The sequence below is a fragment of the Castor canadensis genome, chromosome 12, assembly GCF_047511655.1.
Source record: "Castor canadensis chromosome 12, mCasCan1.hap1v2, whole genome shotgun sequence".
Taxonomy (NCBI): Eukaryota; Metazoa; Chordata; class Mammalia; order Rodentia; family Castoridae; genus Castor; species Castor canadensis.
The window spans coordinates 106,253,990-106,260,780 of NC_133397.1; positions in this window are offsets into that span (position 1 = coordinate 106,253,990).

The following is a 6,791-nucleotide window of genomic DNA, read 5'->3' on the forward strand; positions in this document are numbered from 1 at the left end:
GTCTCCCTGGCTGACTCTGATGTTTTTTGAACCTGCTGTGCACTGCCCTATGCTACCCATTCTGCAGCCCTTCCCTGAAGGGCAGGTTACTATAAACTAAAAGAGTGCTCCTTGTCTTAGTGCCTTAAATGTTTTTTCCTTGCTTACTGCAGCCAGGTTCCCGCAATGAAATAAATTTCTCATCCCTCCAACTGAAGTCAAATGAGCAACTCTTCTCTGAAAGCTTGAGAGAAGGGAATTGGAATTCTCTCCACTTTCTTCACCACTGAGTAGCCCTTTCCCTCTCCAAAAGGCTCCACTCCAGCCCCCCAAACTCATCCTTGCTTAGGCAAACTCACTTCCCCAGCTCCTTGGAAGGGGAAGAGTTACAGGCTCTTCATTACCAATTATGTTGCTGTCATTCCCCAGCCCTTCTACTCAGTAGTAGCATTTGTACACACCTTTATTGGAAAAACAATTTTTGGCTGGACTATGTGTCCTAACCTAACCCAGCAGCCCAAGTTAGGTGTCATGGGTGGTTCTGCATCTTCAGTACTTGCACAGATCTTGGCACATAGCAGATGTTCAATAAATGGTAAAAAAAAAAAAAATCCCAGACTTAAGCAGTTGTATAAACAACAAAAACTGAGCAATTACAACTTAATTTGTCATTAAATATACTATTCCATAGAATGGGAGAATAGCCTAGCACAAGGGTCCCTCCCTGGTTTTGATCCCCAGGAGTGCCAAACAGCAAAAATAAACACATATATAATTTCGTAATCTATTTATTCTATGTGAGCTAAATAAAACTAGAGCTTTTCTCAACCTACTTTCTGATATTCTTTGTCTTCTAATAACTCTTATTAGCTGAAAGTCTTTAAAGAAAGGGTAGTTATGTTTTGAAAGAGAGGTCTTTTCTTAAAGGCAGTCTGCCTTGTTTGGAACCTGTTTCATCACTGACTTGGTCCCAGTGGGGCAAGAGCCCATGGGCAGGGAGGACCCTGTGCTAAGGCTGCTGGAGGCCCCAGCAAGCCAAGTGCAAAAGGCTGAGCTATGGCATGCTCTCGCTAGCCAACACCAGGATGTACTGAAAACCTCAAGCAAGGGAGAGGGAAGAGATGGGTAGAGATTACTGCCCTCTAGTGGCGTAACACTCTGAATTCTTCCTGCTGAACTGTTTCAAAATACAGTTAGTCCCCTGGCATCCCTACCTCATCACCATCCACAAGACCCCAGCGAATGCTTGACACTGGGAATAAAACCGAATCTTATAGATACTACCCTTTATTCTATGTATAGCTTTAGTAAAACTTCAATTTATAAGTTAGGCACAGTAAGAGATTAATAATAATTTGTCATAGATTTTAGTCATTTCAGCATACAATTTTTTCTTTCCTTATAAAGAGGTGAATTTTCACTTTTTTGCTTAAAGGAAACATTTTACAGCTTCTCTGTGGCACAAACTGGAGCATCACTACTTTTGTGCTTGAAAGCCATTGTTGAGTAAAATAAGGACTACCTGAACACAAGCATGGCAATCCTGTGGCAGTCTAGCTGATAACTGAGAGTACTACCAAGTCACTGTTGAGTAGGTAGTGCACAGATACACGAGACAAAAAGGCAATTCACACCCTGGGCAGGAAAGACAGAGAGGTCATCACAATTCTCAGAATGATATTGCCAGTTAAAACTTGTGTGTTACTTCTGGAATTTTTCATTTGATTTTGGAGCACAGCTGACTATGAGTAATGGAGTTCCTTAGCCTCTTCTTGACACTCATTCTTTTGTATCTTATGGCTTCTTGGTGTTGGTGGACTGAACTCAGGCTTTCAGAAGGGAAAACCTTTCTCGGAGATCTTGGTGGGCCCTCCTTTGGTAAAGGACAGTGCAGTCACAGGGGCTGAGAAGCACTACATGAGAGAATTATTTTACAGGTCTCAGTAAAATGGAGCCCTTTTTTTCAAGTTCAAGCCAGTCTTCTCAACTATGCTTTGGATCTCACACCCCCACAGCCTCTTCAGGTGTCTTCCCCTTATCTTCAAACTTGATTTCCTCTTAAAATTCAGTTCCAGTGTTAAATCACTTCAAAAATCTTTCCTGATTATCCTCTCCCTTTCCAGACCTAGTGTGTCTGGGATCCCCTGGTAGAACAGAGGGCATATCTGCTTAAGTAGGTCAGTCTCTGTTTGAGGACAGATATTTCATTTTGGGTTTTGTATACTTATATGCTTTTGTATACTTGAAGCCTATTATAGCTTCTGGCAAACAGCACATGAAAGATCAATAAATGTGTATGGAATATAATAACCATTATTAATTATGTCATGAATCACATTCGAGTTTACTAGTCCAGTTCCACTTTGTAGGAAATAAACTAAGGTCCAGAGTTGAATACCTTGCCTACTACAGCCTTACCCTCTGCCACGGGAAGTTCAAAGATGACAATTCTGAACTCCTTAGGAATTGAGGATCACTGTTCTTCCCATGTGGCCCTCCAGACATTCTGTCCACCAATGGCACGTGAAAAAAGGACGTAACACATGCTTTATCACCTTTACACCATAGATTCTCTTAATGTAATAGCTTTGATAAAGTTTTTGTTGATAGAAAAGTCAGAATCAAAAGAAGTGGACTCCAATTGCCCTTAATCAGGCTGCCTGGCCTGGTGGGAAGAGCCCTGGGCTCTGAGAACTGGGGTGTTTGCTCAAAAATAAAACGATGTCTAGAATACTAACAACGTCACTAAGAAGTTGACAATGTAGAATAGGAGGTAATGATGTGCCTACAAATGAATGCGATACAAGGCAGAATGTGCTGAATGGAGGCACACTGTGGAAGAATCAAAGTCAGGGAAGTCAGGAGAGGTATATAAGTTAGTTGTGTGAGAACAGTAAAAAATGAGCTCATTTTTGGAGCGCAACAAACCTATTCCCTTAAAGTAGTTAAACTGAGCAATTAAAGAAACATTTCAGGATTCTAGAAACTGACTATAGCGATACAACAAATTGAGAGGCATCTGTTGAAGAAAAACTACTGAGCTCAGGTGAGAAGTGTAGCTGTGGCATTTTAGTACAGGGCAGCTCCTTGCCCATACAGCCCCATCAGCATGACAGCTCTACTGGTTGCATTTGAAGCATAGCACAGAAAAATCCCACATCCTGAACGTTGTTAGGAACAGGTGCAGGTTGGGGCACAGTTCAACAGTAGAGCAGGTACGTAGCATGGTTTGATTCCCAGAACTTAAAAAAAAAAAAAAGACATAAATGCAACATTAATAGTAAACCAACCAGAAAGGTCAGTGCAACTAGCCGGAAGTTTTGGCTCTGGCCTGGGCAAGCAACAGATTGGTAGATAAGCCAGGAATTTAACAGGGAGATCCAGGGGATAAGGGAGCCATAGTGCACCTTGCCATATATCCCTGGTGGCTGGAAAGCTGCATGCAAGAACAAGGTTGAGCACAAATTCAGCAGAGACCAAAGACAGCCTTCACTACCTCCATATGCCCCTAACTGAGCATGAGGCCTTGGATATGGACTGAAAACAGAGAAGAGGGTCTGGGGTAAAGTACAAAGGGTAGAAACCATCACTGGTTAAAGGTATTGGAGTTCAACCTTTTACAAGTGGTTAACCACTAAGCTTAAGGGTTAACTTCTAGGAAGCCAGGCTCAAAAAATTTAAACAGGATTAAAAAACAAACAAACAAACATGAAATGGAGCAGAAACATCAGTAGTTGAACAGTATGGGGGAAGACAGAAGACAGTCTTCAAGCACATGACTAACAAACAAATGACAAACAGCAACAATTACCACCTCCCGAGGGCGGGGGGCGGAGGGGAGCAGATTAGGGTTCAGAGTTGTTATAACAATATTTTCTAAAATGTATAGTTTTCAACAAAAAGACAGAAAACAGGAAAGGAGGACATATTTTCAGGAAAAAAAAAAAAGGTAGTTGACTAAAACTGGACCGATATATCCCTGACTTCTACCCCCCTAGATGTACCAGTAGCAATTCCTCCCTCCCAGTCATGACATCAAAATGTCTTCAGACATTGCCAAATGTCCCTGCAGGGGAGAAGTATGAAACCACTCCTTGGCTGAAACCACTACTCTAGAGCTACAGACAAGGAATGAAATACATCAATGGAACAAAATTGAGAGTCTAGAATTAAAAACTCACACTCACCATAAATTGATATTTCACAACAGGTCCAGGGCAATTTTATGGAGAAGTGATAATCTTTAAGAAATAGTTAGGATAATTGGACATCCATACAGAAATATCATTAGACCTTTGCTATGCATGAGAAATTAACTTTGAATGGATCAGAGACCTCGATGTAAGAGCTAGAGCTATTTAACTTTCAGAAGAAAATAGGTCTAAACTCTTGGTGATATTGGATTAGGAAGAAAAGCACAATCCACTAAAAAAAAAAGATAAACCATACATAAAAATTAAAATCTTTTATACTTCAAAAGATACTGTTAAAAACTGAGGATTAATCACCATCTTAGAGAAAGTAAGTGCAAAATATATAAAGAACTCTTATAACTTAATAAGAGCTGAAATGGACAAAATATTTGAGCAAGACATGCACAACTAATAGTACAGATGGTCAATAACATTAGTCATTATGGACATGTGAGCTAAAACTACATTGAAGCTGGGGGTGTGGCTCAAGTGGTAGAACACCTGCCGAGCAAATGCAAAGTCCTGAGTTCAAACCCCAGTACCACCAAAAAAACCCTACAATGACATACAACTTAATAACCCATTAGAATGACTATACTAAACAAGGCAGATAATAAAAAGACAATAACAAATGTTGGTGAGGATGTGGAGAAACAGGTACTGTCACTGCTGGAACACTGAGAAACACTGGAACAATGCAAACATGGCTACCTCCGATAAAAGAGCCAGAGAGAAACAACACGTATGGCTGGTTGCCCAGCCACAATGACCTTCCTGGTAATGTTCAGCACCTTCCCCCATTCTCCCTTCGCATTTTTCTAATGTCCACCCCCTTCCAACCTCCCTTATCCTACTACAGGATGCTTAAAACCCCAGCCTGTAAGAGAGGCATGCGTCGCCCCTCTCAGAGTGTCACTCTGATGGCCGAGGGTCCCTCTCAAGTCTCCTCTCCCTAAGAAAGATCTTTTGCTTGTAGAGGTCACAGATTCTTTCTTGGTCTCTCTCTCTTGCTTCTTCATTTTCCTTTCAGTCACCCTCATACTTTGCTAGTGGGAATGTAAAAGCAGTCACTCTGGAAAAGTGTGGTCACAGTTAGGAATGGTGGTGCATTCCTGTAATCCCAGCTACTTAGGAAGTGGAGACAGGAGGATCCTGGTTTGAGCACAAAAAGTTAGCAAACTTGCATCTCCAAAACAAATACAAACAAACAAAAAACCCAAGCTGGGCATGGTAGTGCATACTTTAATACCAGGAGGCAAAAATAGGAGGATCCATCTGAGACCAACCCTGTGCAACAGTGCAAGATCCAGTCTGAAAAATAAACCATAGCAAAAAAGGGCCAAGTATGGTGGCTCAAATCTGTAATCCTAGCTACTCAGGAGGTGGAGATCAATAGGATCACAGTTGAAGACCAGCCTTAGCAAAAAGTTCAGAATACATCTCAACCAATAAAAGCAGGCCACGGTGGTGCACCTGTCATCCTAGCATAGTCTGTTGGTCCCAGCAACACACAAAGTGTAATAGGAGGATCGCAAACCACAAAGACCAGGCATAAAGCAAGGCCCTATCTCAAAATAACTAAAGCATAAAGGGCAGGGGGCGTGGCTCCACTGGTAGCATGCTTGCACACAAGTGTGAGGCCTTAAATTCAAACCCCAGTACTGCCAAAAACAAAAAAATACGCTACCCATAACTTTATGACCCACAAATCCACTTCTAGGGATACACATACCGAAGAGAAATAAAAATAAGCTCACATAAAGACTTTTGTGTACATATTCATAACAGCACTATCCTCAATAGCCAAAAAGTGGAGACAGTCTGAATGTGTATCAATTAGTGAATGGATAAATGAACTTCCATATAATGAAATATATTCAGCAATAAATAGGGTGGGCATAGTGGCACACACCTGTAATTCCAGCTACTTGGTAGATTGAGATTGGGAGGATCACTGTCTGAGGCTGGCCTGGGCAAAAAGCATGAGACCTTATTTGAAAAATAAAACAAAAAGGGTGAGGGTGTATGGCTCAAGTGGCAGAGCACCTGCCTAGTATGGAGGAGGCCCTGAGTTCAATGCCCAGGGCAGCATAACCAAAACGAAAAAACCCACTACCAACAACAACAAAAAAATCCTATGTAAATTTTATTTCATAGAATCATGAATGATAACATGAAAGACCACCTTAAAGATCCAAGTCTTCATTTTCCCCTTTTGAGTTTGTTTTCTTTTATGTAAAAAGAGGTACAACTGGATGGATTGGCTCTTCATTGCCTGTTCTAATGGTCCTTCTCCTCTTTTTTCTCTTCCTTTAAGAGTGACTACTCCAATCTGCTGCTAATGGAAATTAAAAATAACTGAAACTTTAAGCTTAATTTGGCTATGTGTATGGATTATTTGCATTTAATTGTAAAGCTTCTATATTATTCCCTTATCTCCCTCTTTATCGGTAAGAAAATTGAGACTTAGCGGGGTTAAGAAATTTTGTCTTAAGAAGCAGAGATCATGGGCTGTTGGCGGGGGGGAGTGGCAGAATAAGGAGTTACAGCTTAATGATTTAGAGTTCCTGTTTGGAATGTTGACACAGCTTGTAAATAGATACTGGCAGTGACTGTACA